Below are 27,397 nucleotides of genomic sequence, written 5' to 3'. Positions count from 1 at the left end.
TCCAGTGATAACCAAACCTTAGGTGCTTTAATATTATAAATTTTAATTCTCTCATTTTTTGTATCTATGAATAATTTTCCAAGCGTGACTGTTCATATAACATATTAAAGTAACTGTCTATACTAAATTTTGGAGTTTTTCCATATATCCACTCCCAAGCCTGTCATTCTGTGACTTTGCTATTAATTTCAGGAAACAGTGTTGGGTTTATTAATTTAATGTGGGAAAGTCAACTGTAAGGACACAGCTGTAAGGAAAGTCAACTTGATATTACCCATATCATCTGTTGGGTTTATTAATTTAATGTGATTATCAATTTGATGATAAGCAGAATATTCTGCAGCAATAGCATTCAGCAGTACTTGCACGCCAGAATGAGATCCTTTTCCAAAATAGTTTTAGCTAAGTAAGATATCTTAGCAGTTATATTGCTCCTAATCACTTGATAAGGGCTCTTTAGCAAAGAAGACAAGATAGTCCCATTAGCGCTAGGTAATAAGGTGCAATAAAGTGATCAGCAGTCATCTAGCTAATCTTAGAAGCTGTTCCTGACATTTTAAACTGTTCTTCAAGTAAAAGGGCAAATATTTTGGTAGCCTGCACATTCCATTTGGGTTGGACAGCATTCAGAGCTCTCACAACTAACTTCAGATTTTCCATTGTATCATACTTGTTTGCAGCTGTAAGGAAAGTCAACTTGATATTACCCATATCACAGTAGGCTGCTCCTCCTCCACTTCTTCTGGACAGTTTTATACCTTCCCTCAACAGGTTCAGGTTACACTCCTGCCAAGGACTGTGGTGCCTATCATTTATAACAGCAGCAGACTTTCTCCAAAAGGAAAAAACTGGCTTGTCTTTTAGATTTATATGGGCATGGATCCAATCTTCTATGGCCAGATTTTGGTAAATATCATTGGAAATTAACTGTGAAATGAGCCCTTTTTTTTTTTTTTTTTTTACTACACTTTTAAAGTCAGCTTCTGGAATCTTGAGGCATTACAGAATTACTGAAAGCCATTCTCCATTGGCAGTGGGATCAAGGGTCCCAGGCATGTTTTATTTCACCTTTTTGGCTCTTGCTGGGTGTGCACACAGCTGGCATCCACGGGTTTTATATTTTATAGCCTCCTGTGTTGGGAATAAACCATTCCTAATCATGAAATTGGATCATCCCAAGAGCTAAGTGTAAGCTGCAGTGCGTGTAGCACCAGCCAGGGATGGTCCCAGGAGGTGTAAATGTGGGACCTGGCCTCAGGGTCTCTGGTTCCCACCTGCCACCTAAATGAGGGGCACAGGACTCAGCATACCTCCCTTGGAATTAATCTTTTTGCTCTTCTCTTTCTCTGGTTTTCTTGCAGTGCTCTTCTCTTTATTCTTTATTCCGTTGACAAATCCATTGGTTTCTAAGTTAGATGTTATTTCCTTGACAGTCGTTCCCAATCTACTCCAGATGAAATTAGGCCTTCATTTTAAGTGGACATCACTTGTGATGTCCGTAGCACAGGACTTATGTCCCTGCAAGGTACTACCATATAACGTAATGTAAATAGTATATCTCTTTATCTATATTCCCAGCCCCAGAGTTACTCTTACGGGTGTGGGATGCACCCATGTTCTTAGAATGGGCAGTGGACATGTGGATCATTTGATCTCCTAACCCTCAAGGGTACCTGGCAGAACTTAGGGTCTCATCCCTTTATTCCAGTAAAAATATTATATTTTCTGGGCACCCAGGTGTGAAAGTACATGATCCAAATGTCTCTTTGAGCCTAATGCTTGCTGGTTTTCCTGTCATAAGGCTTTCTTGGTGAGCATCCATCACTCAAAAATTTTGTTCCTGGATTTTATCCCTCCTCTGAAACCAGGTATTATGCTTAGGATGATTTTCCTTATTTCCAGTCATAAAATACAATGTATCAAAATGTTTTTAGTGTGTCCTTTTCCCAGAATTGTTCTTAAATAATCAATACAATATTTTTCCTATGAATCCTTTTAAACATTTTCAATTTATTCTTTAATTGTTCTGCTCCTGCTGCTACATATATCATAACATTTAATACTTCAGATCTTCCTTCTTGGTTTCCATGACATCACTTTTTGCTATTTATGCTCTCTGTTTCCTGACTCTATTCTTCATCCCAACCCTAAATCATGACCCTCTCCCTAAACTCCAGCCTTGAACTTTTGTTCTAGTCTCTGCCCTTTAAGGATTCCTTGGCTTTTGTTCTCCAGGCTTTTGCTATCCTCAGTAAATAAATGACTTTCCATCTCATCTCCAGCTGAAGCCTCTCACTTATAGTTTCAGTTGATTACAGGACATTTCCATTGGCATTTTCTATCACAGACAAATTGTAAGAGTACAAAAAGGAGCATTAGTTCCCTTTGAGATCAGAGGTGTAGTGAGCAGGTGAGCTGAGATCACTATGAGCATTTGCATTTGGGAACACAGTGACAATGGGAGTCAGGGATGAAAATTTAGGGTGACAAAAAAGCCAGGGATAAAGGGAGAAAGCAAAAAGTATGGACTAGAAAAAGCCAGCTCAGAATATTTCCTTGCTGGACTGTTTCTCTGCTATCCAGATACCTTTTTTTCTTTTATAGTAACAAAAATACATACTTGTGAAGAATATGTGAAAATCACAAAACTATAAATGAGGCCAATTTACCTGCAATATTATCACCTAGAGTTAATGGTCATTAATATTTTGGTGTATATTCTTCCATACAGCCTCTTTACAAATATTTGCATCATAATGTACCTACTTTTTGTACTCTGTTTTTAAAACAATATAAGCATTTTCACATGCTGTGAAATGTTCTAGAACATGAGATTTTTTTGTTTTTGTTTTTGAGACGGAGTCTTGCTCTGTCGCCCAGGCTGGAGTGCAGTGGCACAATCTCAGCTCACTGCAAGCTCCGCCTCCCAGGTTCAAGCCATTCTCCTGTCTCAGCCTCCTCAGTAGCTGGGATTACAGGTGCCCGCCACCAGGCCCGGCTAATTTTTTTTTGTATTTTTTAGAAGAGACGGGGTTTTACCGTGTTAGCCAGGATGGTCTCGATCTCCTGACCTCGTGATCCGCCCGCCTCGGCCTCCCAAAGTGCTGGGATTACAGGCGTGAGCCACCGCGCCCGGCAAACATGAGTTTTTTAATGGATATACTGAGCTTCAGTATATAGATTTTATATCATGTATTTAGAAAAGTCCGTATTGTTAAATCTCAGAGTTAAGAATAGCTTTGAAGAAACTCAAGGAATTTGAGTGACCTATGGAGAAACCCCCTTTGAGTGGATCCTTAGTGGCAGAAATGGAGAAGAAATAGTGTGAACCACTAACAGAAACATAGCTTCAAGAGTCAGAAGATAAGGGCCTGGCACTTCACTTATCGTATATATGATGGGATCCATCACCTCACAATTCTGAGTCTCTCTTTATCTATACAATTAAGAGTCTTGGGTTAGTTTACCTCTCAGCTCCTTTAGCTCTGACATTTTAAAAAGTCACTGAGGATAATGCATGAAGAATAGTTAAGTGCATGGCATGGAATTCTAGTGGAAGCTGAGAAATGTGGAATTCAGGTCAAAGCTCCTGAAATGAGAATAAAGTAATTGTCCCATTTCCGAAGCAGCCACCCACTCATGGATTCTTCTGTCCTCCCAGCCTTTCACCCCTATCTCCAGGAGGCAGATGCTTCCACCGAGAAGAGCTACTTTGCAAAATAGTTTGCTGCTTTTGGAGATCTGTGTGTTAAGAGGAGAATGGAACAAAGAGACTATGAAAAGCAGAAACAGCTGATGCTGTGGGCGACCCAGACTACCACACCATGGCCCTCTGGTCTTTAACCCAGTCTCTACACATTGCTAGATTTTTTCCATTTTCTTTTGACTCTCATCTAGAAATTCAACTCATAATTTAATCAATTTCTTTCAGTGTTTCTTATCACTTATAAATCTATATCACCTTTGATGAAGATTTAAAAATGCACATTCTTCTTTAATGTTAAATTATAAAATGAATACTGTGATTATTAGATAATAAGGTTGAGGTTTTGTCATTGATTGCTTTATAAATAAATTATGCCCCAGTCTGCCTCTCCCTAGTCTTAGCATTTGGTTTTTCACTTGGAGATTCTGAGAAGCATAGTTTGAAATCATTTATAGAGTTAATAAATAGGTGAACCTCTTCGAATACTAGGGTTAAATTTTTGGCTTATAGAGATTTTAGAAAGTATTTTGGAAAAGAAAAAAATGGGTGTTTAATAAGCACATACTGTAGAGCAGACACTCTAGGTGTTTTGTGCTATGTGTGTAATTTTATGGGATAGGTATTACTCTTCACCACTCACCCCTAGGGAAACAAAGGTGCAGAGAGATCCAAAGCCACACAGCCGAGCTGGCATGCAAACTACATTGTGGCCACCTACAAAGTTCCTCCCATTACATCATGATCATATGCATACACCAACGGGGAGCCTCCAGCCTATGTGCAGATGTGAAGATTTTCAATGTGTGAGGGTAGACTGGAACAGTGACTGAAGGTCTTGCACAGAAACTGTAAATACATTTCAGAAATACTTCAGAATCACAAAACAAAATCCAACTAATAAACAATCTTTCAAGAACTGATTTGAACCTAATACAATTTTCTAACCTATCTAAGATGATCATACCTCTTTGGATAGTCCTATTTGATAGCTATTAACCCACTGTAATTAATAGCACCCCATTATCTCCCAAAGAGTTCCGGTTTGTATGACAAATAACATGATCCTTCTATTTATGTTATGTTTAATCATTAAAATTTTTATGGTCTTAGATCATAAATCAAAAAGGGCCCAAGAGAAAACATTTAAAGAGGAAATTCCCAGGGCCTTATACTGCATAATTGTACCAAGAAATGTTCCAATATTCTTTAATGTTGTCTTGAGAGTAAGCAGAAGTCCTATGGTGCACTCTCCTTCTAAGGATATCTTTCATTTTTCCATTAGAGCATCAGTGCTTTTTTAATATGAATTTAGTTTTTTTTGAGAAGTGTATTGCAACTGAATGAAATGGAATATGATATCTTAACCCAATTAGCAAATCAAAAGAGTTCCAAGTATCGTAAAAGATTATATTCAGGATTTTTTGCTACATGAGTAAATTGTAGCTGCTCTGGCCACGCACACACACGCAAAGGGGTGTGATGATAGATACATTCATTTGCTTCACTGTAGTAACTGTTTTGCTATCTATAGGTATCCCATAACATCATGTTGTGTACTTAAATATGCACAATTAAATTAATGTAAAAAATTTAAAAACTAAAGATAAGAAAGAAAACTTCAAAAAATGGGCTGAAAAACCCCAAGCCTTGGGGACAGACGAACAGTAATCTCTTCTATTAGGGGCCTACTATTTTGCCACCAAAATACTGCAACTTCTAAACTCCCAAACTCTGTAGACTTCTCTCATGTGTATGCTGCAATTATGTTATAGCTTGCAATGCAGTGGTTTTCAGTGTGCTCCCCAGACTAGCGACATCTCTATCACTTGGAAGCTTGTTAGAAGTAAATTTTTGGACCTGGCCCAGATCTACTGAATCAGAACCTCTAGACCTGGGGTCCAGCAATCTGCTTTTAAGCATGATTTTAAGCAAGAAGTGATTCTGATCTATGCTTAAATTTTAAAACCACTGTTATAATGCCTAAAATCTGTAAAATCAGTTATCTCCATGAGTCTTAGCATTAATAATTTTATTTAATTTAGTAAATAGGACATAGTTGTCTTGTGATTGAGAGTTATACATGTAGTAACCAATCAACTTGAAAACTCTTGAAACTAGGATATCTGAGAGCTCCAAGTCCAAAATCAAAGCAGCATCCATTCATTTAATTTTTATTTAAGACTCAGTGCATAGTGGGCACTGTTCTAGAAGCAGATGGTGTGGCATTGTTTGTAAGCAAAACAAAGGCCCTGCTGTCATGGAACATTTTGTTTCCTACCGGGGAAAGACAGACAATAAACAATAAACGCACACATGTGGAGTAGTGTATAGTATCAAGACTAGTGGTGAAAACTGCTAGGAAGTGCTTTGAAGCCTAGTAAAAGAGTGCCCGGCTGAGCGACCACTGCTAATTCAGCTGGCTGCAGAAGCCCTTCTCATCAGAGGGCATTTAAATAAAGTGAGAGTGAGTGGTGCCCTCAGCAGAGGGAACAGCAGGTGCAACTGCCTTGAGGCAGGAATATGCCAGGCATCAGAGAGCACCCTTCCTACACTTGTTTTATAATTAGGGTGCTGGTGGATTCCATTGGTTTCTGTTGCTTCCTCTCTATGTTTGGAAGGTAGAGAAAATTGTTCCATGCAGTAGTAATTTTGTAAACCAGCTTCCTTGATGTCACTTATAAGTTTGGAAGGAAGAGCAATGAAAACCTAAAGGAGATCACTTGAAGTATCAGGGATGCCTTTTATTTACTGACCACCAATTTCTAACTTACTTGCAAACTAGATTTGTGAGGGAGCTGCTACATGAATTCCCAATGGTCAGCTCTTTATTCTCAGATCTGCCTCTCTCTGAGTTCCATTTCAGGGACAAGATTTCAACCACGCCAAAACCCAAGTTATATTTTATCTCATCTTTTTCTTTATCCATCCCCCAAATCTAATCCGAGTTTATCAGCTACATCTCCTAGTTGTTTTCATGACCACTTCTCTTTTTCTCCTCATCATTTTTCACCTGAATTACTCTAACAGCCCCCAAACAACTGTCCTTGTCTCCATTCTGTAAGTCATCCATTTTGCCACTGGAGTCTGATTCCAAAAACAAGGGAATTAGTCACTACCCTCCTCAGAAAGTTTCTCCATCAACACAATGCTCAACACAATCTACTGAGCTCCAAAATCAAGGTCTGCCATGATCTGCCTCAGACTACTTTCCCACTCTCATTTTTCACATATCTGGCAATTTGTACCTATTCAAAACACAAAAAGCTTTCCCTTTCTTGTTTTAATATATGATTTTATTTATTTTTATTTTTAATCTTTGTGGGTACACAGTATGTGTATATATTTATGGGGTATATGAGATGTTTTGATACAAGCATACAATGTGAAATAAACATATCATGGAGAATGGGGTGTCCCTCCCCTCAAGCATTTATCCTTTGAGTTACAAACAATTCGATTATACTCTTTACATTATTTTAAAATGTGTAATTAAGTTATTATTGACTATATCACCCTGGTGTGCTATCGAGTACTAGGTCTTCTTCATTTTTTTCTATTTTTTGTATGCTTTAACTATTCCTAACTCCCAGCCCCCCACTACCCTTCCCAGCTTCTCACAACAATTCTTCTACCCTCTATGTCATGAGTTCAATTGTTTTAATGTTTAGATGCAGTTTTCAAAGTCCCTTTCACATTTCAAGGCCCAAATCAAATGCCAGCTCTTCTAGGCAGAATTCCCTGATTTGAGACTGAAGAGAGTTGCTCTTCTCTCCTCTTCTGTGGCACAGTAGCTTCGCTTTTCTTTAGTACTCAGCCTTCCATTACAGTTACATGTTGGCTTATACGTTATCCCTCATTAGATTCTGATCTGTCTTGAAGTCAAAAATGAGTTTTAATCATTTTTATATTACTCTAATTGGTAAGATAATGTAATGTACTTACATGCTTGTTAAACTGAATTCAATTAAGTATTAGAAGTTGAAATAGTGTATGTTATAAAGTAAACATTAGGCAGAATATTTGACTCACCGCCACACTCCTGTTTCATCAAAGCTGAAAAACAATTATTTTGCTTTTCCTGAATTGCATCATGTGCATACTTCTTATTTTGTGGTAACTGAGAACTTTTATCTTTTCCTTAAGCCATGACCTTTTGGGTTTAGGGCCATGCTGTGTAGAGAAATCCCTCACATATCCATCTTATATTGAGTGGCACACACATAAAACATACGCATGCAAATACAATTCTTTCAAAGAGAGAGGGAAAACAACAACAACAAAAATGAGACTTTCAACGAATTTTAGAAAATTACTGCTCTTCAGATATTTTTATGATCACTTACATATAACAATTGATAACAGACATTATGATACTTTAACAATATGCTCTATTCAAATTGCTATAATTATTTTTATCCTGTGGTTAAGAAATAATTTAAAGTAGAAAAATAGGTGTTTATAATGGCCTTGCAGTTTTAGTAGTATATTTGTAATTAGTAGCCAAATAATGTATTGCATAATTATTAGCCATATAATGTATAATGTAATATGCATTATATGTATGCATATGTAACACCTAATTACATAATAAAATTTGTAGTAGGAGTGTAACAGGCCTTTTGATTATGTTGGGAATATACTATAGAATGCAAGGCATATTTTGAATAACTAGGAAATTAACTCGGGGGCTTAGATTTTTAATAAGGGACAGCATGAAATATAATTGTTAATTTAGCAGAATGTGTTTATATTAGCTCATATTTAATTTTGCATGCTACTAATTTTATTTCCTGAAGTTCCTATAAATCTCAAATTACATATAATTACACAATTATATTACTCGGGAAATGAAATAAAAGTTGCACAATTTGTAATTTATGGGTTTACCTGACTGGTAGCTGATGATTTGGTAGTCTCGACGACAAAACCAACTTACAACGGCACTCTGAAAATTGGAGTAAAAATAACTAACAGCATTACACACACAAAGTCTTGTTATTTGTAAATTTGAAGAACAGGTATTGTCAAGATCATTGGCAATAAGTCCTCCCATAAGCCTTGAGATTTTTCAAAAGACACCTTAAAGGTTAAAATATAGATTTTTATCAAGACCTTTGCTGTAAAGCCAAATCTACAACAAATAAAATAGGTATATACTGACATTAATTAATCTATTTATTTATTTTTCTAACTTTTAATTTTATCATGTATTGAACATGTAGGAAACTAGAATGAACTGTACACTAAATGCCATATAACAATCATTTAGAACCAACAATCATTGGAAATTTTGTTCTCTTTATCTTTATTTGCACATAAACACATGTACATACACACTGGCTAAATCATTTGAGATTAAGTTTCAGACATCATAACATTTCATTTCTAAATTATTTACTATGCATCCTTTTAGAATAAAGTCTTAATCCCATGTAACCATTATACTGTTATCACATGTAAGAAATGAAGGAATTTCTTAATCTCATCTAATAGCCAACCTATATTTATATTTTCCCTATTTTTCAAAATGTATCTTTCTTTTTTTTATTTTATTATTATTATACTTTAAGTTTTAGGGTACATGTGCACAATGTGCAGGTTTGTTACATATGTGTACATGTGCCATGTTGGTGTGCTGCACCCATTAACTCGTCACAAAATGTATCTTTCATAGATTTTCTTTGCTGCTTTTTTCCTCCATTTTTTTGCCTTCTCTGGTTCTAACTGAGCATCCTATATGATCCCATTTTCTCTTTTCTCTGAGATTATCAATTGTACTTCTTTTAAAAAAGTGTTAGTGATTGCTAAGGAGTTTGCAATATACTCTTAGAAGTAATGTTTATCCACTTTTAAATAACACAATACCGCTTATTGTGTAGCGCAAGCCCCTTCGAGTATTTCCAATCTCTCCTGCTCATCGCTATTACACTGCTGCCGCACATTTCACTATTCACTAGCTATGAATACCTCATCTATTTGTTGCTAAAAATATTTTGAAAAACCTGTTATCTGTTAAAGTACAAAAAAAGAAAATATTTTATGTTTACTTATTATCTAATGCTCTTTCTTTCTTCATTTAAATCCAAGCTTCTCACCAATATTGTTTTCCTTCTCTCTTAAGACCTCTGTTTAACGTGTCTTGCAAGGCAGCTCCACTGGCAAAAAAATTTTCTTGTTTTGTTACTCTAAGAGTCTTTATTTCACTTTTGTTTTTGAAGGATAATTTTTCATGATATAGAATTCCAGGTTGGTAATTGTTTTTGTTTGTGTGGGTTTTTTTTTTAATCAATGCTTTAAATATTTTACTCTACTTTCTCTTTGAGTGTGTGATTTCTAAAGAGAAGTCTGGTGTAATCCTTATCATCATTTCTGTATATGTAAGGTTTTCCCCCACTGTGGCTTCTTTTGAGATTTTCTCTTTCTCTTTGTTTTTCTGCAGTTTGAGTATGATATATTTAAGTGTAGATATTTTGCTATTTATCCTTCTTTGTGTTCTCTTAGATTCGTGTCTGTAGTTTGACATCCATCGTTAATTCTGAGAAATTCTTAGCCAGTGTTACTTCAAATATTTCTGTTCTTTTCTCTCTTTCTTCTCCTTTTGCTATTCCAAAAATGTGTAAGGTATACCTTTTTAATTATTCCCCAATTCCTGGATATTCTGTTTTACTTTTCAAACTCTTTTTGGTTTTCAATTTTGGAAATTTCTATTGACTTACTTTCAAGGCCAATGATTCCCTGGCCATTTTAAGTTTTCTGATGGGCCCATTAAATAAATTCTTCATCTCTGTCAGTTTCTTTTTAAAAAATTCTTATTTTATAGCATCTCCTTTTGATTTTTTTTGGAATTTCTATCCTTCTGCTTACATTTCCCATCTTCTCTTACATCTTGTTCAGTTTTTTTCATTCGATCCCTTAACATATTGTTCAAAATTGTTTTAAATTTCTGGTCTGATAACTCCAAATTATCTGTCATGTCTGAATGGAGTCTTGATTCTTGCTTTGATAATTTAGCCTGAGGTTTTTGTTTTGTTTTATTTTGCCCCTTAGCATGACTTTGTTGTTGTTGTTGAAAACAGATATGATGAATTGGGCAAAAGGAACTGGAGTCAATGGCCCTTTAATATGAGGTTTGATGTTTATCTGGCTAACATGCTGTGTTTACTGTTTCCTCTAGCTATGGTGTCAGTGGCTAAAATTTCTGTGACTGGCCTTATTTTTGTCCCCCACCCCCCAATTGCTTTGGGTTTCCCAAAAGACTTTTAAATTAGCATCTGAGGCTTGTAGTTCTTTCAGCTATAATCCTCTGTTTTTATACGGAAGCCCTATTTATATGGTGCTGAGGTGTAGAAGGAGTGAAAGCATCTCTAGGCTTATGTTTAGGTCTGAGTGTTTAGTGAGCCTCTGCTCCTGGCCTGTGGCCTTTACAAGTACTCTCAGCTATCTGAGAAGAATAGAGGAGGCTGTCATTGGGTATTTTTCTTCTTTACATGGGTTATGCTTTGGCAAAACCCTAATCAGTTAGACTCTGGTAAAATAGCTGGCCTTGGGGACATATTTCAAAAAGGTCACTTTGTCCTTCTCCCTGCGTGAAGGAAACATGAGGGGATTTTTCTTTGAGAACACAAAGCTGCTGGAGGTAAAATTTAAGAAAGTGTGGGCTTCTTGCCGAGACTAGCCCCTTTCCTCAGATTTTTTACTCTCAACCTGGTCCACATTGAGTCTTCAGTCATTCACCGATTACAGCTTAAGTGTTCCTACTGATACTGGCTTCATCTGTAGGACCTGGCCCTGGGTTTCTCTGCCGTTTACATGTGATTCTCTGTACCCACCTGTCTCTCCATTTTGGGAAAAGCAGTTGTTGCTATGATCTCAATTCCCTTATAGATCTAAGCAGTGTTGTTGATTTTTAGTTTATCCAGCCTTTTTCTTGTTACGAGAATGGGAGTGACAACTTTGAAAACCTTTGCATGTCAGACTAGAAACTGGAAGTCCATAATTTTTCTGTTTGAGGCCCAGGAACTAATCATAGGCTACACATTTCAATTGGTATTTTTCCACTGTATTCTCCTTAATCTAGCAACAATCCAACTGAATTCAAACTTTTTAAAAAAAAGTCATAGCCATTTCAATTATAGAAGTTTTACATTGATTTCATCAGATTGTTTTCTTATGGAAGAGACATCCTTTGGTGATATTGAAAAATAAATTCAAGAATATATTAGGTATTTGGTGGTGATTGTTACCCAATTCAGTATTCTAAAAAAGTATTGAATTATGCACTTTAAATGAGTAAATTTTACATAGTATACAAATTATATCTCAATAAGATTATATTTTAAAGCATATATTGGTTATATAACGAATCTTGAGAAATTCATTATCTGTGAAAAATACAAAACAAGTTTTTCAATTGCAGGGTTAAAGAAGTATTGTGCTCCATTGTGCTCCAGGGTTAAAAAGTAATGTGCTCCATTAGTATAAATAGGAGCACATTAGTACTGTTTCTTCTCACTTAAATTTAGATTCAATTGTGCTAGATATTCTGTCGATTTTACTTAAATTACCTTTATCAACCCTCATGACAACTTTGTGGAGTATGTTTTATTATCTTAATGCTATATGTGAAAAACTGAGATTTCAGGAATAACATAATTGAGATCACATGGCTCCTAACAAGCCAGAATTTATTTAAGCCATTTTTCTCTGATTATAATATTATTTGTAGCTAATGGATGTTATCACTCCCCCATTTCTACAGAGCAAGTTGTCTAAGTCAGAAACCCCAGAGACCTGTGCATAGAGAGCCTGCTGTGCAGGCCTGTGCATGAGCCACCCCAAAGCCCCATACTGATGCAGTGCTAGAGATGGCCATTTTTTTAAACCTCATGATCAAGTCCTCCCTCAAGGACAATCATCCTTCAAAGTCAAGTAACTTTGAGGCAGTCACTAAGTACAACTGTTAATATGTAATTGGACATAGATATAACATGGCATTTAATTAGAAAAGTGTTGAGTAAACATAAAAAAGGATTTTGATAACCACCCATTCTAAAGTATTTAAAATTGTTAAAAATCATGCCCTTTCTTAACTATATAGGCGTATGCCACTAAATTCTAATTCAAAGTTCCAGTTTAGGAAGAGCAAGCAGAATTCACCTTGTGTGAAAACCCAATAAATCTGTAGTTGCTGCCTGTGGTTGTGTGTAAGGAATTGTGAGGCCAAAAGTGGTCAGTAACTGATGAACCATGTCTGCCATGTTTGGTGTAGGCAGTGGCAGCACTCAGGCCCTGTGATTTCTAGCCCTACTCAAAGTGAGACCACGAATCATAAAATGTGAACACAGATTCAATTAGAGTTTTTCTTGTTTGTGTGTTCTGAGTTTTGACTCATATTGTTTTATGAGCACCACAGCTCATATGATTTTGGAAAGTTATTTCCAAACAAAAAGTTGACAAAAATATTTGGAAGAAACGGTGAGACAGAGCTCTTTTAGGGATAATTTATTAATCTTATAATAAATCCAGCGTGTACTTGGAATGAGTAATACAGAGAACTTGGCAAGAATTTATAGTTAAAAGTTCTCAGTGAAATAACTACAGGATGACATTCAAAAGGATTAAAAACAATAAGTTCAGTGAAGTCTCTAATTAACTCCTACAAAAGATCCTGTACTAGAGAACCTAGTTAAAGCCCCATAAATGTTATTGTGGAGAAAATCAGAAGGCTTGCTTACCTCTTTGCCAAGTAGTTTAAGACTAAAACATATTTGTTAATTAAAAATGCTACTAAATCTATGAACCTAATTAATGTATTTGTAAGCTTTAAGCCAACAATTATATATCTACATATACAAAAACATATATGCATGGCTCTATGGCATGGTCCATGAAAACTTTATTTATTAAAAGAATTGCTGTAGCATTTCATTAATCATTAAATCCCTGTCTAAGGGATTTAGGAAATAGTCACTATGAAATTGACTGAGAATAGTACAGTATTTATGAGGTATAGAAAACACGTTATAATGTAGGAAACAAAATGTACATTATTCTTCTTTATAATCAACATAGAATTCTCCGTAATCTTTCAGAAAACTAAAAACTCATGGATAATTGTTTTGCATGTGGGAGGTGAATATGAAAGGCATAAAAATCCACTTAAAATTATATTTGTGAATTGGAGCTTCTAATAATTACAAATCAAAATTGTAACTTTTTATAATTTAAAAAGTAAAATTTATAAATAACAATATATCCCAAACAGAGAGGACAGTAAGTTACTTGATTATTTCAAAGCCCATTAATTCTCTCAGGCCTGTACAGCTGTTTTGCAAAGTATATCTTCAGTGAAATAAGTGATTATTAAAAGATCCTTTTTAATCACTTTTAGTGCCAGAAAGACTGAAAAACTGAGGAAGACTGGCGAGAATTATCTGATAGGTATTTCTCAAGCAACCTGAAAATTCACTGTGACACATCCAGATCCTTAAAAGCAATTATGTTTTATCTTAAGGTTGAAGTCTTTAGGTACAAATTTTCCATCTGAGGATAAAAATCAAACAAACAAATAAAAGAAACCCCACAACAACAAAACATTTATTTTATTTTTTTATTATTATACTTTAAGTTTTAGGGTACATGTGCACAACGTACAGGTTTGTTACATATGTATACATGTGCCATGTTCGTGTGCTGCACCCATTAACTCATCATTAACATTAGGTATATCTCCTAATGCTATCCCTCCCCCCTCCCCCCCACCCCACAACAGGCCCCAGTGTGTGATGTTCCCCTTCCTGTGTCCATGTGTTCTCATTGTTCAATTCCCACCTATGAGTGAGAACACGTGGTGTCTGGTTTTTTGTCCTTGCAATAGTTTGCTGAGAATGATGGTTTCCAGCTTCATCCATGTCCCTACAAAGAACATGAACTCATCCTTTTTTATGGCTGCATAGTATTCCATGGTGTATATGTGTCACATTTTCTTAATCCAGTCTATCGTTGTTGGACATTTGGGTTGGTTCCAAGTCTTTGCTATTGTGAATAGCAATAGCAAAACATTTATTTGGGTTGGGTTGAATAGATCGGAACATATTGCTTCATTTAGCGCTATCCATGGTGCTAGCCAGTTACCCCTTTTTCCTTCTCCCTGAGCTATTTTGACGAACCTGCCATCATCCTGTGCTTCTGCTTGTTGGCTTCTTGGCCAACAGTGGTTGCCATCTGTTTCTGCAATTTTGCTTTGCTATGTTTTGTTCATTAACATCAGGACTAACATCTGCGGATTTGATCAGCATTTGTTTCCATCTCTGCTAAAACTATCTAAGACCCAGCTTAATGTGTCTTTGCTAATAAATCAGGAACCTTCTCGCCTTTCTAAAACTAAATTATTGTATTTTCCTATATAAACTTCAGTGTCTCTAAGAGATTTACGTATGGCTTCTTATGCAAGAACTATTATTTTTCTATGTATTTCATTCGTGATTCTAGAGTGGTAATGAAAATACATCATAGCTATTCACTCAACACTTAACAAATATGCCAGGATCAGTTGTGGGCACTGACTATATATCCATAAAGATAGTATACACCTCTGCACTTAGGATCTCATGCTGTGGTGGAGGGAGATGATCATTGATCAATGACTCAGGTGATGTCTACTATGAATTTTCCTTAAGACTCATAATGAAAACAGAATTAATGACTTCTTAAAAAAACATATTATATATTGTGTTCACATTGGTTATTTCAGTCATTCTTCATAGGATGCCCACATGCAGAACATTGCTCTAGGTACTGAAGATAACTGTGCAAAACAAAAGCAAATGAAATTATGCTCTCTTGGAGGTAATAACGGAGTGACATAAAAATAAACTAGTAAAAATATAAACTTTCTTATATAAATTATGTGATAAAAAGAAAAAGATAAATTTATAAAATTAAGTGCTAAAACTTGCTATGTTTTAGGAAAAGGGGCAGGGAAGTGATGAAACAAAAACACTTCAATATATGGGGGTCAGGAATAGCCTCTCAGATAAGGCGACATTTGAGCAGAGACTTAAAGGAAATGAGAGAAGAGAAGCAAACATCATGGCAAATGGAGAGTTCTGGAAAAAGGCAGGCTGCTGAGCAGGAGCACCAGTGTGTTCTCAGAACAGGGAGAGAGAGCAGCAGACTTGGGATAGGAAGACTGATAGGAGAGGAGGGCGCAGTAGCTGTCATAGTGAGAACATGACCTTTTTTTCCTGGAGTGCGATGGGAAAGTATTGGAAGATTTTTAATAGAAATGTGATATAATCTGAACCTTGTTTTTAAAAGAAGATACTATGTGGAGATTAGATTAGAGGTGGAAAGAGTGGAATAAGGGCAACCAGTTAGCAGACTTACACAATAATCTAAGCCAGAGTCCAATCATGGCATGGACTAAGGTGGTGGCAGTTGAAGTGGTAGGAAGAAATTGTTATATTATGAAGATGGAGCTGATAGAAATTGATGACAGACTGGTGTGTGTGTGTGTGTGTGTGTGCATGCACATACATGTGTGTGTATACATAGAGAAAGACAGAGACAAAGAGACAGACAAGGGTGTCTCTAAAATTGTTGACCTGAGAAACTGAAAAGTCATTATTGGAATCTAGTGAAAAGGGGGAGGTTTAAACATGAATAGATTTTGGTTGGGGGATATCAAGAGTTCAGTTTTAGACAAGGGTTTGACACGTCTATGAGACATTCAGTGGAGATTTTGTGATGTGCACATGGATAGGTAATGTGTTTTCTGAAGTATCTCAAAGATGCTACTTGCTCCTGAGCAAGGCCTGCTCTTATTAAAAATATTTTCTAAGCCTCATTTTTAAGGTTCTTAGAAATTTGGCAATAAAAACAATAACAGCAAGACCTACGCAACTTTGACTCATTGTTTCCCTTTTGTATTTGACTCAGAACACTCTTTTTCTTTGGGGTTCCTATAAATATTTAATCAAACATCAGTATTCCCTGGGGTGCAGCTTGGATATGCTGACCTGAAATGTTAATGGAGAGATATTCACAACTCCAGTGTAAGATTGCTGTAGATTCAATATATGAGAAAGTTATTGAACTATTATTGTGTCATAGCTTTTCAGTAGATATTGCCAGGAAGTAGAGTGGATCATCACAAACCGGAAAGGTTTTCTTTTATTCCAGAAAAGGAAGCAAAAGAAACCCAAATTGAAAAACTTGTGCACTACTGGTGTTATGGAAAATCCTTATGAAAAGCTAGAAAATAATAAACAATGCCCAATGATGATTGTACTTTTCCCAGGTAATAGTGGTTTATTAATCTTATAATAGACCTAAATAATAGTCAACTTGACATTAAAACAAACAAATAAGCATCCTTAAGTATCAAATTGAACTTACAGTGTTTTCTTCTCCAGGCAAAATTAATTTCCTAACCTTGAAATTGGATTTTCATCTGTCTTCTGTGTGCACATAGATCAGTCATTAAGAATCAGAAATGTAAACCCTTATCTTAGGTAGCAGTTGGATGTTTTCTGAACACTTGCAGATTTGGTAGGAGGGGTAAATATGGCATAGCCTAATAAGAAGCTATTTTGAGAACTTTTTTTTAAGAAAATGGGAAACTGAAAGATCATTTTATTCTACTTTTAAATATTTAAGCTGCATCAAAGTCCCACAGCTTATTCAGTTTATAGTTTGGTTAATTTTTGTTGTAAACTGAATAGCAATTATTGTTCACAAATTTATGCATAGCATTTTACAGGATGTCACTAGGAGCTGGAAAAAGAGCCAGAGATAAAGATGAAAAACACATATTTTCAGGTTTCTTTATTACAACCGTAGACTCTTTTTTACAACAAAGAAAAAGCCATTTCCTTAGTAGATGTTCTCACACCATGAAGGACAGTACTAATGCATGAGGAATATGTCATCTATGATTAATGCTGATGATTCAGTGCAACACAGCAAGATACTGAAATAATGGGATTTTTCTGCATTTTAGGAATGCAATCATCTTAACACATGGTCCATGGAACATTTTAATACAAGTGCTATGTTTTTTTATTTTTAGTAGTTATTTAACATCATAATGTAATGAGTTCTGTATAAATAATGAAACACACATATGTATAACTCTTCTTTTTCTAAATAGAAATCACATACACACATGGAAATTCAGTCAGTTCATTTAATTAAACTAACTTAGAAATTGCCAGTGGATTGGCAGCTCCCTCCATACCTTAAGCTTCCATGCAGGTTTAAACTCCTTTTTGAAGATGATAAAAGTAGCCTGAGGGTCTGCTTCTATAGGATTAGAAAAACTGTTTTCTGAAACTAATTTCTGAGATAATTTTTTGTTGCTGTTGTGCCAAAAAAAAACCAAAAACAAAAACAAAACCCTTGAATTTATGGCCAGGTCTTTATACGCTCATGACAATCTATATGGTTTTATGATGTAGCTATTTTTTCACATTTTAGGTGCTTGTCTTTCCTAATCTTATAAAATCACAAAGTTTAAACCATAGTCCAAGTGAGTCTTGCAAAAAATTAGATTTTTAAGAATATTTTTATGCCTTTCTTGTTGTTGATTATCCAGATTCTATAATGCTACCTGCATGTAATTGTAATATTTTCACAACTCAAGCCTGTGTCCCCAAAAATATCACTTTTCTTAAAATTTTATGAACACTTGTCTTCAATGTAATTTAGTTGTCATGATTTGTTTTTCACTTCATGTATGTGTCTTTGGGGAATACAGATCCTACCTGCCTCCTAAATAGGCTAGTCCTACCTAGGATAGTACAACATTTTATGGAAATTGATAGTTGTGATGGACTTACAAAATAATGCTGGTTAAAAATGGTTAAATAAAAATGTAATAATGTAGAATTGAACATATCCCTTCTTTAAGTATTCTTAAAAATTGCAGTTGGAGATGAGTTTTAGTAAAATATATTTTATTCACTTATACATGAACAACTTTCAAAGAAGAGTAATTTGGCGGGGTCCTCCATCTTATTAAACAGATTGAAAATCAAGTACTAGATAGATTTTTTAAAGAGAGTTTAAAAAAATAAAACTTGATTTATCAATATTGTTTAATGTTCATGGTTACAATTGATGGTTGAATTAATAAACGGTTCTTAGAAAATTTAAGACTACTAAAACGGATTATATGTGCATTTTTTTCATGTTTTAGTGTGAAATACGGAGAAGATGCCAAATGAAAAAGCATCACAATGCCAATCTTGGGATTTATTTACCAGGCCTTTTCTGACATCAATATATCAATACAGTCACATTTTCGAGCGCATATTCCATAGCAGTTACTTTACCTACATCATCTTGTTTAGTCCCCACAGCAGTGGCAACAGGAAGGTGATATTATCTCTGTTATATGAATAGGAAGGCTAAAAGAGAAGCTAAGTAATGTATTTAAGTTACAGAAATAGTAAGTGGAAAACCTGGATTTTGAATTCAATTCTGACTCCAAAGTATAGATGGGAAAGCGTGACCAGTGATCCCAGATCATTAGGAAACACTGTTGACTGCATAGCCACTAGCCCCCAAGCTCTCCTCCTAGGGGGAGCCCAGCTAGTAAGGCAGTTCTATATGGGTGTGAGCCAGGTAGACATTGGCAGGATCCATTTTTATCCAGACCCAAGGCCTTATCTTATTTTTCAGGTAGTCTATGGCTGCCCAGAAATGCCTCAGCACGGCCCTGGGTTTGAGTTTTTTGAAATATTTATTCTGTCAATACTAACTCAAGGTCACTGGTGGAAAAATATGAGGGTAGGTTCTTCATATCATAAAGTATTCCAACTAATATAGTAAGTAAGGCCAGGAAAACAACATGAATTGCATGCAGAAAATGCAATTTAACTGGCCTGCTATTTCTACCTTAGTGGAAGGATCCAAGGCTAACAATCAAAGACATTAAAATGTTTTTTATTTTCTGGATTTGGATTGACGACTTATTGCGTTCCTATTCATAACAAGGATCTTATTTACTTTAAATATTTAAAATGAGCTTTTGATACGTGGCTGAGATCTGACCAACGACTTGAGTTTCAATTGTACAGTGTTGGAAGTATTTTAATAGTAAACGAATAGAATATGTCACAAAGACAGTTCAGTATTTATTGGACCCCTTTATAATTCTGATATAAAATATAGAATTAACCTATATGCTACAGGTTAATTCCTTTGTCAGGAATCCTGAATGCTTTATCAGGAATACTGAGTGCTGATTTGGAGAGATACAAGGGTACAAATGATCTGGGTAATAAGCAGCTGCACAAATGTTTATTTATAGCCTAACATGTTAATTCTGAAAGCCTCTTTACCAGTTCATTTATTTATAACTCCAAAGAGACAATACACAAACAGCCATTCATATCAACTGCTGGCAGTACTCAATTGATATGCTTTTGTTTGGGCATCTGGTAGATTGTTTCCATGAGAACTTCTAAGTAGAAAGTTCATGCCTAAAGGAGCTTCTGTATAGCATTAATGTACCCAAGCTTTTCATGTATACCTTGTCTCTTCAAAAATATGGGTTTGTATAGGAAAACATTCTTTCCAGTTTTTTCATCTGTTTGCCGGAAGCCTAACTTGGATAAATGATGTAGAGCCTTTAGAGCTTTCTTCATATTTATGCAAGATAAAATATTTAAGTCAGACAATAAATAAGGTTTTATTTTGTTTGGTTTTTCTTTCTCCAGGACAGAGAGGTCAACTATCTTCATAGGGTACTTCAGGCAAAACGAGGATAGGGCCTTTTGTCTTTATAACCCAGTTCCTTAAGCTTTTGTGAGGCCTAGCATGCCTAGCTACCTAATATTTAAAATGCAAATTTGCACTTTTAGATAACAGATGAATTGTTGTGATCTATTTTATAAAGAATATCCTACAAGTTAGACATTCATATAAAAGATGTTGCCTTTTAATTTATCACTGTTACGGTGGCAGAGTGTGCACGCCTTTATTCTAGAATATGGCAGTATTCAAAGCTTTGCTGGAAATTCTCTTTTGTAATTCTTACTCTGCAGCATTTTAAAGACTTTTCATAGTGTCAAACCTTAACATTTTGAGAAACAAAATGAGAAACAACAAACCTTAACATTTGAGAAAGAATTTCTGCGAACAATCAAATACTTTTAGATCTAAACCTGCTGCATAAAATAGAAAAGCATAATTTAAAACCATGTATTAATTAGAAATATATATTTAGTATGTTCTGTAACTGTGATGGAGCAATTTATATCAAACAAGCATTGGAATGAGAAGAATTAGTCTAGTCTTTTTATACCTGTTGTTCCACCATAATTATTACTAGCATCACTTCTTAAAATCGTTCTCTTTGATTGTCAAATTTTATGGTGACCCTACTAACTGGTGAAATTAGAGGACAGCATTGGTCCCACTCATTTTTCACCCAATCACTACTCTGGACATTAACTAGGCTACATCATTTATTTTCCCCTGAGATCCACCCCATAGGCAGTGTAAATGCCCATGGTAGCTAAGTCTATGGAACTCGGGGTGAGCTCCTTCAAAGGCTGGCTTTGCTACATTGGCCTAATATCTTCCACTAGCTTCTCTCTTGCTGTTCATCCTTAGCTAAAGGTGGAGCTGATTTGTTTCATCTCTGCCTTTCTCAGCTTCTGTTTCACCAGGAGTCTGAAGAGTGTTTTTCTTTCATGGAGCCTTCCTAATCTTCAACAGACCCCTGAAGGGCCCAATTTGAACTAAGCTTGAGAATCAATGGTTTATATTCCTTCTTCCCACCCTAGTATAATTTCGAGGGTTTTTGTTGTTGTTGTTGTTGTTGTTGTTTTTTAATTATGGCCACTTTCTCTCCTATGGGTTTCATCTTCTGATCTTTCTCAAACCTGTAGCCCTTACAGTGATGGCTTACTTTACTAGTATGTTGGTTAGGCCCCACCTAACTTTTCCATGTCTGCCACATGTTGTCTTAGTCTATGTGGGCTGCTATAACAAAATACCCCAGACTGGGCAGCTTGCAAACAACAATTTATTTCTCACTGCCCTGGTGGCTGGGAAGTTTAAGATCAAGGTGCTGGCAGATTTGGTATTTGGTGAAAGCCTGTTTCCTGGTTCGTAGATGGCACCTTCTAGCTGTGTCCTTACATGGTGGAAGGGGCAAGGCAGCTTACTGGGGCCTCTTTTATTTTTATTTTTTTGAGACAGAATCTCACTCTGTTGCTCAGGCTGGAGTGCAATGACGCAATCTCGGCTCAATGGAACCTCTGCCTCCCGGGCTCAAGGGATTCTTCTGTCTCAGCCTCCTGAGTAGCTGGGATTACAGGTGCATGCCTCCATGCCTGGCTAATTTTGTGTGTGTGTGTGTGTGTGTGTGTGTGTGTGTGTGTGTGTGTGTGTGTGTGTGTTTTAGTAGAGACGAGGTTTCACCGTGTTGCCCAGGCTGGTCTGAAACTCCTGAACTCAGGCAATCCACCCACCTCAGCCTCCCAAAGTCTTAGGATTACAGGCTTGAGCCACCACACCCAGCCCCTGGGGCCTCTTTTATAACAGTACTTACTCCATTGATGAGGGTGGAATCACCTCTTAACGACTCTACCTCCTAATACTATCACATTGGTGATTTGATTTCAACATGGGAATTTGGGGTAGACATAAACAACTCAGACCATAATACATGGCCTGGACAGATTTGTTCCAAAAATCTATTCCTTCTGCATTCTGTCCTGTGCTGTGAAATGTAGATGTAACATTAGGGGTTATGCTTTAATGTGTTAACCCTCCCTGATGGCTTGTTGGCACTTGGTAAGAGAAAGATGGTTTTCTATAGAAGATGACTTGATCCACTGTAGCAAATGTATTGGAATATCACGGAACCCATAAGAGATGTTTTCAGGCAGGCAGCTGCCTCTTCAAAGACCCTGAAAATTTTAAACAAATATAAATCCTGAAATTTTGTCCTAACCAACTTCTCTCTAATGGAAAATTTATCAAAATTATTATAATGCTCTAGTTTAAATATTATCATTTTTATCATTTACAGTAGACTTCTTTTACATTATTTCTCTTACATATATGCAGAGACTTTTAAAAACACTTTCATAATCGAAAACCTTAGAATGCTTTCTAGCCCCATTTTTTTTTTGACATTTTCTGGTAATAAATAATATTATAAAACTAACCACTAAATCCATGTAAAGTCCAAATAAAAAGACTAGCCTTTATCTATAATTTTTATTTAGGTAACTTAAATTATTAGAACAAATTACCTCATCGTTTTGCAATTTTACTTAATTAAATTAGACTTCATTGCACATTTATCTGTTTATGAAATAACAGGGTGTTTTATCTACTACAGAATGCCAGAAGTAATGAGATGGCTTACTTGTAGATAATTAATCCTTTCATTCTTTATAAATAGTAGCAATAACAGCATGAGTCTTGGCATTTCTAGGTAGTAAAAAGTGCTTAAAAATGGTATTGGTTGCCTCACTGCTGAGAGTGGGCAGCTGTTTTCCTTGCAGCAAACAATTTAGTGTTGACTGGCAATTTAGATGGGAATCTAGTGTTTGCATTTCCGATGCCTTATCTGGTTCTACTTTGCCCTTTGCTTATAGTAAATGGCTCTGTATTGTCATCAGAGTGAATTTCTACATTGTGCCTGGTTTTCTTGTCATTTTCTTTTCCTCATATAATCAGTTCTATGTAAAGCTGTTTTGTTTTTGTTTTTCCATGGGGTGTACTAACTTTGATTATATGATAGAAATGAGAAAGAGCATCCCCTTTTGCCTTCAACCTATTTAGTATTTGTCTTTATCTGCTGCATTTTAAAACACCTTCTTTCTATTTCAACTTCAGTCCTTTACCATCCTATCCCAGCTTCTAGATATAAGGTTGTGCAATGGAAAAACAAGCAAATAAATAACACACCAGGTTTGGGAATGATGGGGACCTGATGTAAATCATGGTGCCCAGGGGAAGTTACTTAAACTCTCTGTTCCTCAGTTTTCTCTTCTGTAAAATAGGGCTAATAACAAGGCCTATTTTGAAGTTTGTTAAGGGAAATTCAGTGAGATAAAGGAAGTAAAACATCTGTTCCTTTCTCCTTTGTAGGAGCAATGAAAAGGGCAAATGTCAGTAAACAGCCATAGTAAATGTCAGTCCCATTTATTAGTTTACTTACCAAATATGTATCATACTTGATATTGTTCTAAGCACTTTACAAATATCAACCTATTTAATTTTCATAACTACTCCAATAATTAGGTCCTATTCATTTCTCCATTTTTATGCTTGTGAAAATGGAACCACGGAACAGTGCAGCATCTTGCTGAAGGCTGTGCAGTTGCCCAGGTGGGATGAGAGCCAGGAGGTCTGGCTCTGGAGCTCATGCCTCCAACCATACCACAACCCCTCCTTGCAGGACTTGCACTCTCTTTATTCCCTGCTTAGGGAAAGGGTTTAAGGTGACAAGCTTTCTTGTCTGATTTGCCCATGGCTGCTCTCTTGGCTACTACTCCTTTCCTTTGGCTCTCTGCTTTGGAATTCCATCACACCATGGCCATTTCTCCAGGAAAGTCTCCGTCACTTTGTGGCAGGTGTGGTGTGTGATATGTAGCAAGAGCTGGCTTTTGCAGAGCTGGGGGAAATTAATTCTCCTCTTCCAGGGAGGGCTTATCTATCAAAGGTACTTTCATGCTTCCGGAATCACAGTACCCCTTGGTGGCCTGATAAGAGGTAATTCATTCATTTCAGTGGAGCTACTCTGAAAGTAGAACTGGCATGTACTGGAATTATCATTGTTTTCCATAAATGCCTAGCGAATTTAAGTGATGTTATCAGCATAGTGATATTGGAGATGTATCCCTAGTCTGGTTTTATACTTATCCTATTTTAATGCTTAGAAAACCCATTTGGTATTTAATTTAAAGCTATCTCTTTGTTTTCACCACAACAAACAACCTCATTTTTTAGAAAAATATCATTTGCTTTGGCTTTTTAAAAGCATTGGCAAAAGTGTCTTTGATAACAGTGTTTTTTGGATGCTATTTAGTGACCCTTCTGGCTCCATGCAGTTATGATTAAAATCAGAAACTAGGATGAGATGTCAGGTCTCCTATGCAGATTAGGCAGAGGCAATTAAAGAGTATGATTATAGTAGCCTAGAAATGTCAAGAAAATGCCACATCAAATATCACCATTCTGCACATATTATAGATAAGTGGAAAACTTCATTAGCAAGGCAAGGACAGCTAGGAAATTTTGCTTTGAAAATGCAACTCTATTAAAAGAGAATATTTGCTGCATCTGGAAGGTTTCACTTAACAGAATAATTTAAAACCACAAAAAAGCACCCCAATTTTTGTTAACCTGTTTAAATCTCCCTGTTTTGGAAGACATATGAGTGGAGTTAATCACAGAGTCCTAGAAAGATGAACCAATTATTGCAGAAGCTGGCTTGGCTGATTTTTCTCTCAAATGGAAATTTTAGTTCACTAGCATTTTCTTTCCTGTTGGGAAAATTATACGCTAGTTTTTTTTTTTTTTTTTTTTACATTGAGAAATGGCTGTTTTACATTACTGAAGTTTCCATTTAGCTGATAGTTAGCTGATCTTATGATTTAGTAAGCATGTAAGTTAAAGAAAACCCAAATTCAAATAGACTTATATAAAATGGGAGTTTATTGGCACACATTAATGTGGAGTCCAATGATGATTCAGTGGTTCTAAGATGATACCAGGGAACATTTTTTGTTTTTGTTTGTTTTTCATTTTTGCCAATCTGCCGTCTGTGATGTTGGCTGCATCCCAGGGATCACTCGGTTTCCATTTGCAAGATTGCTGCCAAGGGTTCCTGGGGTCATCTGCTCTCTTGTCCAGCTCAGAGATGGTATCCTATTAAAAACATAAAAAGAAAGAAAGCAAAGAAGGAAGAAGGAGGAGTAGGGAGGAAAATGCTGGGCCGTTTCTCTGACTGGGTCATCTTAGGCCATTTGACTACCATGGCCAGGAAATTCTATGGCACAATTGCTTTAGGTTCAGATAAGAAGTCCAGCCTTGAGCCTTTAAACCAGTTTGGGATGAATCTGCCAATCTTCATAGCTGCTTCACAATGGGGGAGAAGTAGAAAAGATGATCAGGAAAAAATCATTTTTTTTCACTGCAACTCAGAAATGGCTATATTTCAAAAAATACGGTGTATTCATAAACAGTACTTTCCTGTTTAGGAATCTCACATATGAAGTACAAGTCAGGATTCTGGTTAAGTTTAGGGAGGAGGGGAGTAGTGCCTGGGTCCTGGGCAAGAGGGATCCTCATGGGGGTTGTTAATGTTCTACTCCTTGATCTGATTGGTAGTTACGTGGATGTGTTCACTTTCTGCAAATTCTTCTATCTATTCATGATTTATATACCTTTCTGTGTTAATTATGCTTCTATAAAGAAACTGCATATCAAATGTAACTGACAATAGGAAAGTTTATAACGTTATTTGTGTACAATAATATATATGGAATGTAATGATATTATCCAAGGTTCACAAGCTATGCACTGAGGCACTACAGGGCACCACAGCAAACTCATAATGACACGATGAGCTAGTTTAGCATTCTGAAGGAAACACAGCAGTATGCGATATCTGCTGGTCATTGCATAAACTACCAAGTTGGGGTAGTTTACAGCTTTCATATGAAATCATGCTATCTTTCTTTCAATGAAGTCCTAACTTTACTAATATATTTTTGTTGTTGCCATTGTTGGCAATTGCTATGATAAAAACCAAGTACTGAATGAAAAATCAGTGAGGAACAGGAAATGAGGGTGATGGCACAGTGCCCAATCTGATTCTAAGATTTAAGAAGTTGTGCAGATAGACACTGCAGACTACTAGAGTGGGGAAGGAAGAAGGGGCGTGTGAGTGGCAAAACAACCTATTGGGGGCTAGCTCACTACTTGGGTACAATACACCCATGTAACAAACCTGCACATACCTCATTGTATCTAAAATAAAAGTTGATTTTTTTTTCAAAAAAAGTAAGTTTTACAGCACCCAGGAGGAGCACACAGCCCATTTGTAATTATGGTTATTGAAGAATAAAACAAAAATATCATAGCATTTTTTTCAATGGGCTACTAAGTTGCTAGAACATCAATGCTTATTAAGTTGCTTAAACAGAACTTATTAATAAGTGTAACTGTTATATATTCCTTCTGAAATACAAACTGGATAAGGTATAGAGAAAAAACTGAGACATTAATAGCGCTATGAATTGAGAAACTTTGGAAATCACTGGATTATACTATTTTGGGACTGATCAATTACGTTTCACTGTTTGAGCACTGAACAATCAGGTCAACACATTAATGAACTAAAAAGAAATCAATGACATATTGTATAATTCTCTGCTTTCTAAAGCAGAGCACATTTAATAAATGAAACATTTTCATTATAACCCAGGCTCATTGTTCTGAACACGAATCTTCACCCTGGACTTTAATGCAGGCAAATGCTTAAGGTTCCAAATGCTTCCCACAGAACCAGGCCGTGGTTGGTAGGCCCTACGGCCCTCTTGTGACTTTGTGTGGCTATTGATATGAATATATTTTAGGCTAGTATTTTCTACTTTGTCCAAGTGGGTTTTGTTTTCTCCTGTCACAAAAACAGGATACAGTGATGGAAGGGTCAAG

The 27,397-nt window shown here is 36.1% G+C and overlaps 1 protein-coding gene and 1 pseudogene across 1 annotated transcript in view; one reads left to right on the top strand and one right to left on the bottom strand.

Moving 5' to 3' along the window:
- FGF14 (fibroblast growth factor 14) overlaps positions 1–27,397 on the top strand; it is a 693,562-nt gene that overhangs the window by 397,747 nt on the left and 268,418 nt on the right. The gene's annotated exons all lie outside the window — the stretch shown is intronic.
- LOC112205237 (lipoyl amidotransferase LIPT1, mitochondrial-like) lies at positions 216–6,632 on the bottom strand (annotated as a pseudogene).

The sequence above is a fragment of the Pan troglodytes genome, chromosome 14, assembly GCF_028858775.2.
Source record: "Pan troglodytes isolate AG18354 chromosome 14, NHGRI_mPanTro3-v2.0_pri, whole genome shotgun sequence".
NCBI classification, from domain to species: Eukaryota; Metazoa; Chordata; class Mammalia; order Primates; family Hominidae; genus Pan; species Pan troglodytes.
This window is presented reverse-complemented; position numbering and strand designations above follow the sequence as displayed.